The 15,914-nt window shown below is 35.9% G+C and overlaps 1 protein-coding gene across 2 annotated transcripts in view; it reads right to left on the bottom strand.

Annotated features, from left to right (window-relative positions):
* Window positions 1–14,299, bottom strand: part of LOC106051911 (G-protein coupled receptor dmsr-1-like) — a 264,250-nt gene extending 249,951 nt beyond the window's left edge. For both annotated transcript variants that reach the window (XM_056033611.1, XM_056033619.1), the window contains exon 1: window positions 14,125–14,299. The gene's annotated coding sequence lies outside the window, so the exon portion shown is untranslated. The remainder of the gene's footprint in view (window positions 1–14,124) is intronic.
* Between the last annotated feature and the right edge of the window lie 1,615 nt (window positions 14,300–15,914).

Below are 15,914 nucleotides of genomic sequence, written 5' to 3'. Positions count from 1 at the left end.
TCATCGAGCTTTCCCTCTACTGCCCCAAACATCGTGAGTGCTGTGACACATGTCAGGCAGTCAATAACTGTGTCATAAAACAAGTCAGTGCTAATGGCCGAGTCTGATTCTGTTCACGGGACTACAGAGCTACTATCATACCTCTGTCATCTAGACCTGCACTGCCACGTTACAGCGTCACGAACAGCTGAGTTTCGGGTTTTCTCGATAAGAATGACTTAAATCAGTGATTCTCAAATTTTTTTGAAGCAAGTCTAATTGTTGAATTTTCTCATGGTACCAAGGTCTGTCAGTAGATTATAGAGGTAAAAGAAAAAAGATAGTCCACTTTGCTCAGAAAGGAAATTGCGGAAAGTTTTAAAACTCTTCGATGACAAATAATTTTGATAAAGAGGAAGACGAATCTAAAAAAATCACACCCACCCACCCCCCACCCCCAGATTGATTCATTTGTTTTCTAAACACATTTGTTTGTGTGTAGAATCAGTTTGGCTAATAACAAAATGTGTATAGAGAGTAAAAATATTAATTTCAATTCAATTAGGACATTTTGCGATGTTCTCCTGGCGGAAGGAAAAAGAACAATAGCAGGTTTAAGTCTCTTCGTATCCATGTTGTGCTTACTCTTGAACTTTGACCTCTATGTAAACACACTCATTCACGAGGTTTTATCAGGGGACATAAGTCTCTAGCCCCTTACTCCTCCCAACTCAAACAGAACTTGATGATGATAATGAGGATCCTTTTTGGCTGCATTATGAAATAGCGAGAAGACATAAAAAAGCACAAAGCTTATACGAAGTGTAGTTGTATCAATTAGTTTGGATCAGTCAAGTAATTAAATTTGTAAGAGATCTAGACCAACAACAATAAATCTTTGCGATTTATAACGTTTCACCAATGGACCTCATTCACCAATTGTAAACAAACAAAATTTTGCCACGTGGTTCTCGATATCTTCTATACAAATTACGCAATCCATAAAGGCTTTCACGTGATACGTAATTTTCATTTTTTTAATCAATATGATTACGTGGCTAAATGTTGTTTGTTTACGATTGGTGAATGATGTCCATTATTTTTGTCAACTCTTCGTCTCTTCAGATCTTGGGGGTGATCGAACTTATTACTACAACAGATACTAATTACACATTCACTGAAATCCTATTTTCATTGTGCACCAAATCTTGTCAATCTATTTACATTTCTCAATACTCTTTCATCTTATCACGCAAACTAACAAGTTGGAAAAATCGGAAAATGGGAGGGGGGTAAGAAAGGGATACATGGGCGGATTTTATCCTAATTGGTAAAAAAAAAGGGAACGACATAAAATCGAGCTAGTGGCATACGCCTCATTGGGCCGACTTGCTAACCACTCTGCTAGTGAGGTACTTATGACTAGAGAAGATTGTTTAGTTATATATTGTTAGTTTCAATTTAGAAAGGCGACCTATAAAGTCGACTAATGCAGCTTATACACACACTACAGTCAAGGACAATGTCTTCCCTTGTTTTAGATACCAACAAAATAATTTATTATCAGTAGTTAATTAACTAATTAGCTTTTTTGTTACTGATTCTTGTGTTGCTAGTTAGAGGAAATAATTGTGCAAATTTTCAGTTGATCCGAGATTGGGTGCCGGAGAAATAACCTATACCTGTACAAACCTTGTTATCAGACAGGCAGACAGACAGATAGAGTTGTTATAAGCTTTTCTTGCAAACAGTGACAACCGAAGTCCAGTAAACTCATTCGAGTATTAATGTTGAACTGGTTGCTAGAGCTCTTGAAAGCCAAAGTACTATCAGAGCCAACATTTGTGTAGGACAAAGACATTGGCTTTAGATAAAGATTGATAAGAAACCTCCAACACTTACTGCTCTCTGTTAAAGGTTGTTCCATCTAGATTGTAATTGATGGTTTCAGATTATTCAGAAGTCCCTTTAAACTCCAGCGATTTAAACATGTATTGAACTTCAGAGGAAAAATCTGTGCATTACATTCAAAATACTCGTATATTAAAGAAATTTAAAACGTACGTGAGTGACAGTGGCGTGGGCGCGTGAAGCCCAGTACAAACAATAAGGTCAAATGTCAGGATAGTAAGGAATCATGAGTAAGTCACGAAAACGTCATACCAGCAAATCAATCAATGTGTTCTTTTCTAGGCGATAGTTTACTTGGAATAAATAATTGATGTTGTCGTGCTAGGTAAGCTAAAAGGTCAAGCAAATAGAATCTGGGTCTCTAGATCTACTCATAGCAGCTGACAAGTCAATTAAATAGTATCTGGGTCTCTAGATCTACTCATAGCAGCTGACAAGTCAATTAAATAGAATCTGGGTCTCTAGATCTACTCATAGCAGCTGACAAGTCAAGCAAATAGTATCTGGGTCTCTAGATCTACTCATAGCATGCTAACAAGTCAATTAAATAGTATCTGGGTCTCTAGATCTACTCATAGCATGCTAACAAGTCAATTAAATAGTATCTGGGTCTCTAGATCTACTCATAGCATGCTAACAAGTCAATTAAATAGTATCTGGGTCTCTAGATCTACTCATAGCATGCTAACAAGTCAATTAAATAGAATCTAGGTCTCTAGATCTACTCATAGTAGCTGACAAGTCAATTAAATAGAATCTGGATCTCTAGATCTACTCATAGCATGCTAACAAGTCAAGCAAATAGAATCTGGGTCTCTAGATCTACTCATAGCAGCGGACAGGGCAATTAAATAGAATCTGGGTCTCTAGATCTACTCATAGCATGCTAACAAGTCAAGCCAATAGAATCTGGGTCTCTAGATCTACTCATAGCATGCTCACAAGTCAAGCCAATAGAATCTGGGTCTCTAGATCTACTCATAGCATGCTAACAAGTCAAGCAAATAGAATCTGGGTCTCTAGATCTACTCATAGCAGCGGACAGGTCAATTAAATAGAATCTGGGTCTCTAGATGTACTCATAGCATGCTAACAAGTCAAGCCAATAGAATCTGGGTCTCTAGATCTACTCATAGCATGCTCACAAGTCAAGCCAATAGAATCTGGGTCTCTAGATCTACTCATAGCATGCTAACAAGTCAAGCCAATAGAATCTGGGTCTCTAGATCTACTCATAGCATGCTAACAAGTCAAGCAAATATAATAGAATCTGGGTCTCTAGATCTATTCATAGCTCTTGTCCATGATCTCAAATTTAAAAAGATTTACAAGATTTGATGCACACTGAAATAGGATTTCTGTGAATGTGTTTCGGACGCGACAGACCGTGTAATTAGTATCTGTTGTAGTAATAAGTTCGCTCACCCCCAAGATCTGAAGAGACGAAGAGTTTGTTTCCGTTGTTCCATTTCAATGTCAATAGTTTGAAGAGAATCAGGAAAACATAAATCATTTATTCAGTTCATTGGCATATTTTGTGTGACCTACTTTGATGTGACTGAAAACTAAATACCACTATTTTAACAAAAGTATTTCAACTCTGTCAGTCAAGGAGGAATCTTGTTGACGTTCGTTCTTTTACTTTCCTCTCACAGATCAAGTTGAAACTTTGCACAATTGTCCATTGTCAATGACAACACATGGAAAAATTAAACCACTTTGTCTTTATTAAATAATTTTGCTTTATATAGATAATGTGGTAAGCTAATGGGATATAACCCTTGTATAGCAATAGACTATACATTTATACGTACTTGAATAGGTCAGTGACTGATACGTCATTCTAATATTATGGATGCTTGAGACCTCGATTTCGAATTCAGACTCAAGCAGCTTTCTTTTTAAAAAGTTTTTGAAAAGACAACACAGAAACCTTCTCCCAGATACCTCCCCCTTTGCGCTTAATAAAACCAATTAATACAATATTTACAATGTCACAAATGTATAGTTGTTAGTCAAATTCACTGATATGATTTATTAAAAATAATTATTGCAATTTCACTCAATATAATATATATTTTAAATAAAAGTATTTTTTATATTTATTATATATATTATTTAATTGAACTTCTCAAAATTTTCTTTGAAGCAAAAAGACCGACAACTATGAAAAGTTAGAGCAGTATTTACAGTGAATTTGGCATGCAACACAGTTGTACAGTGTAATACTACATCAAGAATATTTAAAATGTTTATTTGTCTACAATAAAAGCATACATTAAATTAGGTATAAGTATTTAAATAGAATACCATGACAAAGATGTAGTTATTTTTCTTTTAGTAATAGAAACAAACATAAAAGAATGGATGAGCCTACCATTGGTTGAGGTTTTAAACAAGGCAAAAGACAGAGAGAAATGGAGAAAGACGGTCGACAAGTATTGCATGGTGCCCCAACGGTCCAACAGACTAAGAGATAGGTAAAGGTAATAGAAACAGCGACGTTTCGATTAAATATCAGACTTTTATCTAGTCATGAAAGAGAAACAAAAAGCTTCCTCAGCACAAAACAGAGCTGGTTCCGCACCAGACAGAGCCTCATTCCTCACCAAACAGAGCCTCATTCTTCAGCAAACAGAGCCTCATTCTTCAGCAAACAGAGCCTCATTCTTCAGCAAACAGAGCCTCATTCCTCAGCAAACAGAGCCTCATTCCTCAGCAAACAGAGCCTCATTCCTCAGCAAACAGAGTCTCATTCTTCAGCAAACAGAGCCTCATTCTTCAGCAAACAGAGCCTCATTCTTCAGCAAACAGAGCCTCATTCTTCAGCAAACAGAGCCTCATTCCTCAGCAAACAGAGCCTCATTCCTCAGCAAACAGAGCCTCATTCTTCAACAAACAGAGCTGGTTGCTCACCAAACCTGTTCGCACTATTAAAATGTGGACTTGTAGTCTATCGGTCAGAATGTTCTAGTATCAAAATGTAGATCACCCCAGCGTCTATGTCAATGGACACCTGCTGTCTGACGCACTTTAAGATCAAGTAGCAGCGAGCAATTGGTCACTAATTAAAGCAGCACACCAAGACATCAGACGTCGTTCAATTTATTCCGGAAGCGCTCCTGACGTCACCACCGACCAACCAGGTGGGCGAAGCTCTAATGATATATAGCTGGCTTTATTTTTTATGTTTTTAACACCGGATAAAGTAAAGGAATTACATACCTCTCGCAAAAGAAATGACAAAAAAAAAAAAAAAAGAACTTGCATAGCAGTAATCAAATTGTAGAAAACTATGGCTATAGGGTCCAACATTCTAGTATCTAATCTAAATAAACAATATCATTATCTTCCAAAGTTACATGTCAACTGGGGATCTAACATTTCGAACTGTCGACAATTTACATTGAAGGTTTTATGTACTACATTTGTTTAATATAGTTAACTTCTAACTTTGTGAAAATATGCAAAGCATGAATGTCTAACACTCATCGATCTTCTCAGATAAATTTTCTTTCAAAATTCAAGATTCAACATGAACTTCAATCCTGACTGTTTCATTTGAAAACTTTATAGTCTGGCTTTTTTAAACTATCCTTCACTACAATTTTTGTTATAAAATAAAATAAAAAAAAATGAACAAAAATTTTATTTCCAAAAAATAAATCGTCGAGAAAGTGATGCTTTACTTCGCAGGTCACAGCAACCTGATGTGAGGACTTAAACAGAACTAAGCAGGTCACAGCAACCTGATGTGAGGACATATACAGAACTAAGCAGGTCACAGCAACCTGATGTGAGGACATATACAGAACTAAGCAGGTCACAGCAACCTGATGTGAGGACATATACAGAACTGAGCAGGTCACAGCAACCTGATGTGAGGACATATACAGAACTAAGCAGGTCACAGCAACCTGATGTGAGGACATATACAGAACTAAGCAGGTCACAGCAACCTGATGTGAGGACATATACAGAACTGAGCAGGTCACAGCAACCTGATGTGAGGACATATACAGAACTAAGCAGGTCACAGCAACCTGATGTGAGGACATATACAGAACTAAGCAGGTCACAGCAACCTGATGTGAGGACATATACAGAACTAAGCAGGTCACAGCAACCTGATGTGAGGACATATACAGAACTGAGCAGGTCACAGCAACCTGACGTGAGGACATATACAGAACTGAGCAGGTCACAGCAACCTGACGTGAGGACATATACAGAACTGAGCAGGTCACAGCAACCTGATGTGAGGACATATACAGAACTGAGCAGGTCACAGCAACCTGATGTGAGGACATATACAGAACTGAGCAGGTCACAGCAACCTGATGTGAGGACATATACAGAACTAAGCAGGTCACAGCAACCTGACGTGAGGACATATACAGAACTGAGCAGGTCACAGCAACCTGATGTGAGGACATATACAGAACTGAGCACGTCAGACTGAAATCTTTCTCCCGTGTCAAGAACATTTGTAGTGATGATGCACATTTCTATTAAAGATGTCCACTTTAAGGGAGACATTTTCTAAACGTAGAATTAAAAAAAATATATGAAGATATCCATTCAAATGAAAGATATTTAATCAAAAGAAAAACAAATCATGACCTAGATCAATACTTTGAACAGAAAATTGACGTGTCTAGAAAAGGGAAATATTATAGACCAGTAGAAACCAGTCTTAGCAGGCGAATTCTACAAAAACTTGGCTAGGGCACTAAGACCAAAACCTAAGGGTCAACAGAATTTTCCCACGCGCATGTCACGTGACTAGTTTGGTCATCACAAATCTTTATAAGTAACATTTAGATGAGTTAGACTTTTAATAAATAAATCTAAAAATAAAAAGCTTTGGGAAGATTTACGTTGAACATTTTCTTCCAATACACAACAGTAAGATAACAATAGTCATGTCGATGAAGTATGAATACACACTAAACCAATTATTCGGCCTTTGATATTTTCTTAATCTCTTTAATTAAATCATTACCTTAACTGTAATAAGACCGCTACTTAATCTAGTTATAGACTCCTGTTACTGCAATGTAAAGTTCGACATTCCTGTTATACCACCATACACCACATTTATACACCACATTTACATGAGTGCAATTTCCCTTCGAGAATGCGAGGTAAAATTACATTTTGTTTTCTATTATACTTTTCGAAACATTTTTATGTACAAAAGAGAACAGGCTAACTAAAGGATTCACACGTTATTCAAATCACCAGCCATCACCGGAATTCGAACTTAAACCGCAGAGGATCGCTTCCATTCCACTTGAAAATGTCTCATTCGGTGACAACCGAGTCGAAAATGGTGGCAGACCAATGCACAACAAATACGTTGACCTTAAATAGAAATGTTATCATGTTGTAAGAGCGTAGTCTGTGAATGAAAACATCAAGCCGCCTTGGATGTCACCCTCGTCCAAGTCTCGGTGAACATTGCTAGAGTCAGAATTAATAGACTAGGAAGAGTTTTGGAGATGTCTGGAGGAAGTCCTATTATCTTTCCACTTCTTCGGTTTCAGGCGGGCACAGAAATAGTTTGCTTGGATTTTGACGCTTCGATCTTTGGACCTCTTCGTGTCCCGAATCAGAGTTATGTCATCACATGACAGGAAGTGGGGCATGCGATGTCAGTGCCGCGATCACGTTACATTTTTACAGCCGTTTCCTGTCGGGTATTGGTGACTGATGTGGAGCTATAGCACAAGTAAATCTCTGGCATTGACTGTCAGACCAGCGAGAGAGGGCCTGCCGAAGGGGCTTAGTTGTGGTACCGCCAAAATGATTTTTTTAGTGTAGTTTTTTTTAAGTCAAATAAGAGACGATGAGAGAGGGGTCCAATATGTGTGAAGTTTGTTGGTCTGTCCAAGAGTTCAAAGTCCTGATTTTACTGTCCGGTGCCAGAAATGTCTACACCACACTCTAATGACTTGATAAAAATGATGCAACTGCCAGGTAACGGTCAATCTCATCTCCAGACTATTGATATGTCACTGACCCTATTAGTAGATTTACTAGAAATATCTTAACTAAAAAAAAATATAAAAAGAAAATCAAGAACTTCAAAACTACTTCTGAACGCAAGTGGAGCCAATTTTACCACTACTTCAAATGAAACAGTTTCTAAGTACATGTACTAACATCTAAGTACGAATGAACTTTTTTTGAGTTTATAAACTAATGTAGTCTCTAAGTGCTAATTAAATCCTTCGAGTGTGTTCTCCTAGATACTAGAAAACTACTTCTTCATTACATCACACACCTACTTGAAACTAGAAAATTGTTCAATTATTTGAAATAGCTTACAAATCTAATAGGATTAAGGGAGAGAAAAAAAAGTTTAATGCTCCAGTATATTAATTAGTCATCATAAACATTTTCCATAATGAAATTCTAATTTTAATAAGCGTACTTTGTAATCATTCTTATAAGCAGTATCGGACCCAATGGCATGTAGAAAAATTGTTGCTTGAAATGTGTTTTTGTGTGTGGAAGAAATAACATTTATACACATTTTACAAGACAAACATCCAGAGTGAGTTGATATAAGCTTTGTAAAAATATTTCTTTTTATAGATTCATCAATACTCTAAAGCTTAAACTCAGAGAAGTAATAGCAGTGAGAAGAAGATAGACAACTCTAACCCAAACTTTTTCCTTACGAACATTAACCACCCCAAAATAGAGACATTGGGCTAAAAACAAAATGGCTTATAGGTTATTTCTATTAATTAGAAGAAAGAACTGTGATAACTATTAAAACTTTTCTTTTTAAAGATATGGCATAAAACCAGCTATTTAAAATGTTCATAACAAATTAGGGCACATAGCAAACGGCAAAATATTTTAATAAAATCTATAATCAGGCTGATGCCATCATTTAATTTGATTTTTTTTTATCTTGAGAAAAAAATGAGAAATACAAATAAGCTAATTGCGGATTTACATATCGGCAACATAAAATATGGCTTTGGGCCACCACTTGATTGGGAATCACCCAAAATAGTTCCAGGGATATTTACAATTATTTTGAAAAAAAAAAAAGCAAAGGAAACATTGCCTTATGTTGATTACAAGAGGGCCCATATCTTAAATAGCTTAGGCCTTATAATGTCCTGAATGATATGAATGCGTTTTGAAAAAAATCGAAGAAAACGTCTACAGAAGAAGACTCGGTGATGTATTAAAGTATCCCTTATTTGTCCACAAGAAGTTCACAACGTCGGTATCGACTGAAACGCAGTAAATATCTTTGCGTAGATCAATGTATCATATAACATATCGCGTCGTCCAGGCGAAGTGAAGAACTAGTCCTAGACATGGTAAGCATCAACGCTGTAGGCCTATGCAGCTATCCATCCAATAGCGGATCTCGAGATGCTCTCTGGGGGCCAGGCTCTACACCTCCAGACTTGATCTCCCCTTTGATTGACACTCACACAAATGGGTATGAACTGAGCAAATCTGTTTCTGAATGGTTTTTATGTGAAATCGGATGGGAAGAAAAATTGTTAATATCATTTGCAAAAACTAAAAAATAAAATGCTCATAAAATATATCTGGCTGTGTGAGAAGTGAATCTATAGGAGAAAAACATTACACTTCAATGACCCGTGAGATAGAGACTCCAATTGGACCCGTCTCCAACTCAATAAAGAGATAAATAAAATTTGTTGAAGAGATTGTAGAGGTAATACAATTTGAGATAAATATAAACTACCACAGCGGTTCTCAAACTTTGGTACATGAACTACAAGAGTGGCTCTTAATCTTTGGGACATAAACTAAGTGGGTCTCACTTTATAGTTCTTAAGCTTCCTCAGTGGCTTTCTATCTTTGGGACAAGAACTACCTGGGTCAGGGCCGGCCTTAGACCACTGCAACCTATGCGGCCGCAGTGGGCCCGTACTTTAATAAGCCCGCTCTAATTCTATTTGTAAATTATGAAATTAAACCATTATTACTTATATAAAAGGGTTCCCGCGGCTTCCTGATTTTCCAGGAAATTTCCTAAAATTATTAATATCTCTTGAAAGCTCATACAAATCTAGGAAACAGAATTCTGATGATATACTGTATGACTTCGCTACACGCAAGGCTCATAAAGTAAATTTAATTAAGATTTTATACTTAATAAAGAATGAAAAAAAAAATGTAAATACGAATTTATTTTCTAATACAAAATCTTAATCCATATTATCCTTATCCCTGTCTGGGCCCTGCGTAATACGTTTCGTATTAGGGCCACTCTATTGTTAGGGCCGACCCTTACCAGGGTGGCTCTCAATCTTTGGTATATGAACAACCTCAGTGGCTCTCAATCTTTGGGACATGAACTTGACTCCCACTCTTTGGTACTTGAGCTACATCAGCGTCTGTTCTTATAATGAAAACTGTTGACATTCAAAATTAAAATTGACGGGAAGGATGACTAAGAGTGGTTCAATACGAATAATGTAAAAAAAAAATACCAATGACACCACTAATGTGATGTCATAAACAGCTTTGGCGAGAGTTCGAATCCAGATGAAGACTTAACATTTTTAATTTGAGATTTTAACATGAGCTTTTTATTGACTCAGCAGTTGTAGCCCGGAAACCATTTTGCAGAAACAACTAACTCCCAAATTTCCACCTATGATATTGAGATACAGCCCACTAAGCATTACAAATGAGCGTGAAAGATGCACAATACTTATATACACAAGAGCAGCAATAATAGCAATCCATTCAACACCATTCACAAATCTAGGACCACGGTAGAATCTATTGTTTCTAGACTTACTTCTAGAATGTTGAATTTGGGAGCAGCCAATGACTCACAGCGGTTGAATTATTTCACAAATATTTAAATCTAAATTGTAATAACCTAAAATAAAATTTTTCATGCTAAGTTTGGTGCTATGGTTTGCTTTGAGAGTTGCAATATTTGTGTAGTTCAAACCTAAATTTAAATCAGCAGACACTTCCATTCGAAACGATGTATACATATTTAGAAAACTGAAATTTAATAGGAGCTAAGTCTTGAAGTAGTGTGGCCATGACAGTTATCTTCCTTGGCCTCAAGTTGTGTTCTGAGTGAGATCAAAAATGTCTTTTCTAGGCTGAAGGGTTGGAGAGGCGGATAGAGGAAATACTTGAACTAACATAAAGTTGGACAAACTAATGTATTTATCACAAATATTGACTAACTATGTGATTTCCTTTTATCTTCTAACCAAGAGGCGCGTCTTGAACGTATCTCAAATTTCTTTCGAAATATTTTGTTAGTGTATGTAACATTCGATGCCTCCTGTATCATTTCTCAACTCTAACACATCTAAGACATTCGATGCCTCCTGTATCATTCCTCAACTCTAACACATCTAAGACATTCGATGCCTCCTGTATCATTCCTCAACTCTAACACATCTAAGACATTCGATGCCTCCTGTATCATTCCTCAACTCTAACACATCTAAGACATTCGATGCCTCCTCTATCATTCCTCAACTCTAACACATCTAAGACATTCGATGCCTCCTGTATCATTCCTCAACTCTAACACATCTAAGACATTCGATGCCTCCTGTATCATTCCTCAACTCTAACACATCTAAGACATTCGATCCATAATCCCTTAACCCTTTTAGCATATCCAAAATAATTACTAATCTACCAGTAAAAAAAAACAACAACCTAGGTAACAACGTCGTATATGGATATAAGAAAGCTTATATCAACTCTGTCTGTCTTGTTGAAAGTGTGTACACGTTATTTCTACTACACGCAATCTCGGTCTCAGTTGGAAGTTCTGCACAATTATTTCTTTTACCTGACAAATCAAGAATCTTTTAAAAAAAAAACTAGTAAATTTACTAATGGTAATTAATTATTTTGTTTGGTATCAAACAATGGAAAAACTTGTACTTGAAAAATATGGTGGTATAAGAACGAATTACTCCCCTTGAGGAGGCTTGAGTCTTGAGTCCAAATTCAAGCAGTACATTTTTATGCATTTTTCAAATAGCGCTGACGGTAACAACAAACAGATAACCCCTTCCTTCCCCATCCCTTTTACTCAACTGGTCGGATATTAGCGTTAGGATAATAGCGCATTGAGAAATCTAAAAGCATGAAATTGTGCTAAATAGATATAACTGGTAAAAGTACAATAATGTGTCTTAAAATATTTCAACACAAGACGTCAATAGGTTAAAGCTAGTTCGGCAATTGAACTGGGACTTGGAGAAGTTCGCCAGCTATTCATCCTCCTAGACAACGACCCTCACATCAGCCAATGCAAGCCATATTTAGAGGCGACCACCTACCTACACATATACATGACATACAAAGCTTCATTTATCAAATACATAAATCTAAATTTGTGAATTTTTCTCTGCGATTTCGTTGATCTTGGTTTATTTACGTAAATAAGCGTTTCTCCAAACTAATTTGATTACCTACAATTCTGTAGATTTGATATACAATATCAATCTAGAAATTTTAATGACTGATTAGCATCTAGTTTAAATACGTTAGGTCTATATGAAAGTGAATTGGAAGGCAGGTCAACTCAGATTGCAGTTCATCAATAGTTCCACCTACTTCATTACCTGATTGCTAGATGCTAGGAACATCTTAGCTTTGATCTAGCAATACATCTGTTAGTGATGTCTGCGTTACGGACTAACAAAGGGTTAATTTTCTATTGCTCTGTAGTTAGCCGCGACATATTGGTTAAATTATTGAGTAGTCTACTATACTGTAGCAATATAATATAGCAATATAATAGAGCAATACAAACTGGCTTTGTGGATTCGAACATTTTAAGATAGACTAGGCCATCGGCAAGGTTGGACAGCCCTGTTGGCCGGTACCCTGTTAGGCCGAAGGGTCACCGAAAGGGTCGCATGAATGCCATTAAAATGTTTTAAGACTTTATAATATTCTCTTTAAATGCAACACTTTGAGAGTCGTGATTTTAAAAAATCTTGTACACTTAAAGTCTAAAAACTAATCTAATGCATTGCCGTAAATACCCTAGATACGTCTATAGTGCTTCTAGTAGACGTCAATCCCTTATACTCACTAAACGATAATCAAGAAACTTAAGGCCTTTATTTCTTATAGAGAGCGACGTTAGGGTGAATACATTCGTATGAATGTCCAGCCACATACTAATTCATTTGGTGGAGTTGTCGCATGATCTTAAGTAGCCACTACGAAGTCCTTCACAAATCATAATTATTATCTTACTAGCCTGCAGGCCTTAGTTCGTGTATTACTAATGTAATGGATTGGATTTAGGTGTATGTTAAACTTAGCTAATGTTCCTTTCAAGTTTTTCTCTTTCGCCACGAAAATAAAAGTAGTTTTGCGAAAATGGGTTTACCCGTAAAGCCGATACATTCATATATATTAAAAACGAAAGAAGCGCGAGATGAATAGGATATAAAGTACAATTAAAACGGGTTTACCCGATTTGTTCAATGAATGAGATTATAAAGTACGTCAGGACGTCTATATTCGCTTATATAAGGAACGAACTTTTCGTAAAAATGCTTTTGAAACACACATTTGAAAGTTAATTTTATTAAATAATGAAATCAATAGACTATATGTTAATAAGCTCATAGATACAAGTATACATAGATAAACGACAAGGCCGATATACAAAATACACACAGGCTTTATTCCACCATATTAGATAACGAACAGCAACACACACTTCCTAATCCGCTAAGGGAACTAACTCTCACGCAACATTACATCATATATCAACATCCTTCTTTCTCCACAAAATAACATAATACACCTGATCACATATTCTATAAATAATACAACATATATAAACCTAATAATAATTCTTGTTACCGCTGCCACCATGTTAATAAGCTCATAGATACAAGTATACATAGATAAACGACAAGGCCGATATACAAAATACACACAGGCTTTATTCCACCATATTAGATAACGAACAGCAACACACACTTCCTAATCCGCTAAGGGAACTAACTCTCACGCAACATTACATCATATATCAACACTATATTTTGTATTTTCATGTGTCAAAGTAAAAAACTATCTGTGAAAAGTGTAGTTTAAAAAAAGATAGATCTAGATCCTGTCGATCTTGTCTCATGTAAACATGCTAAACATGGCCTAGATCCATGAAAAGTAATACTGTTACAACGTGGGATTGAACTAAAGAAAATAACTCACCGTGCTCTCAGGATCGCTGGTATCTCTCCGATTGCAGAAGCACAATCCAACTATGATCAATTAATATCCCCGATAAAAAGAAATAATGTCACAATCTCCAAATCGAATTTACATATCCCGATTCACTAACACAATAGAAAAAAAATCCTCAATCAAGACATTCAAACTCATAACTCCTCTGTTAACACATCAACACAGCCCTCAGGTCAGTTTCCCTCCAAGCACAAACACAACTAAAAATGTTTTTCACTTGGGAAAACAAAAGGTCAGTCGGGGGGGGGGGGGAGAAACAAGTTTACAACAATACTTTCATAGAGTTGGGCAACATTTTTTTTTGGAGGGTCTTAAGTTTGTTTTAGGGCTACAATACATACGTTACGGTTCCAGTTAGTATCCAAAGAACATTTCTGCCAAGTTTTATCAAAAGATTGTTTTGATTTCTATAAGGAACATACATACGCCTTACTTTCTTCTTTATAGTATAGACTAGACAGATATTAACCGCTGCCCGCGGGTCTTAACTTGAGTATTGCCGATATAGTCACTGATATAGTGCATTAAAAATGATTAAAGAAAATAATAATGTTATAAGTAAATCGAATGCATGAATTCATGAATAAAAAATATTATGAATGGAGTTAAAAATAGCTAATTGACCAGAATTCAACTTGTTATGAAAACATTGGCGAACGAATGTAGACCTATGTAAAAATGCTTTAGAAAAACAAATTTGAATGTTAATGTGATTAAAATATGAAATGAATGGACTATAATTAATATGTTCTACATACATACATACATACATACATACATACATACATACATACATACATACATACATACATACATACATATATACATACATACATACATACATACGCCTTATTTTCTACTTTATAATATAGATTATTAACAGTGTAGAAATGTGTTTCATGGAATCACAATTAAAAAAAATCGAAAAAACAAAAGATCAGAAAACAAATCAGATAAAAAGCAACTAGTGCTGGAATCCTGTGCGACAAAAATAAGAACAAATAAAAACAATAAGAAAAGATGTTTGAAAATTATTTATGTTTTCTTGCAAGCGCTAGAGATTCACCAACGTTATAATAATAGCATTTATGAATGAACAGGCTCAACACCATAAGACGACAAGGGTATAGACTTAGGTCGAAATACATAGAGGGTTTGCTAAAATAGGAAATAATCTTGACAGCATTAGTTTTACTGAAACTCTAACAAGTGGACCTGATGTTCTGTTGTGTGTGTAGCCGGCTCTAGGATGCGGACAGTCAAACTAGGTTTCCAAGTTATTGGGAAAGCGGTATTTGACCTTGCGAGTAAAGTAAAATTCCCCATTCAGACCTTGCGATTTATAGGGCAGATGATGTTAACAGTTAAGGTGATGTTTTATTGTTAAATGGTTAAAGGGAAACTCCGATGGTTTTTTTCATATTTGAATTCTGCGTAAAAATTTGTAATAGTACACATTTTACCATTTTTTATTTAAATGCTTAGAAACATTTATATTTAATAAATTAGACAGTAAATTCTTGACATCTCCCAAAAAATGTGGTGCTTTGAGATTTTGTTTTTAGGTTAGGCATACGTCACTTTCATCAACAATACTGAAAAGGAAACTAGATTTAACCAATCGTATCGCTTCTTTCTTACAGGCTCTTGGGCTTAGTGACGGCCAATTCCAGAGCTATGGTACAGTTATAAATACATGTATAGGTAGATCTAAAAGCATTAGGATAACCAACTCGAGAAAAAAGTAACATTTTCAT

Source organism: Biomphalaria glabrata, chromosome 1, assembly GCF_947242115.1.
Source record: "Biomphalaria glabrata chromosome 1, xgBioGlab47.1, whole genome shotgun sequence".
NCBI classification, from domain to species: domain Eukaryota; kingdom Metazoa; phylum Mollusca; class Gastropoda; family Planorbidae; genus Biomphalaria; species Biomphalaria glabrata.
Note: the sequence above shows the minus strand (reverse complement) of the source record. Positions and strands in the feature narration are given on the sequence as shown.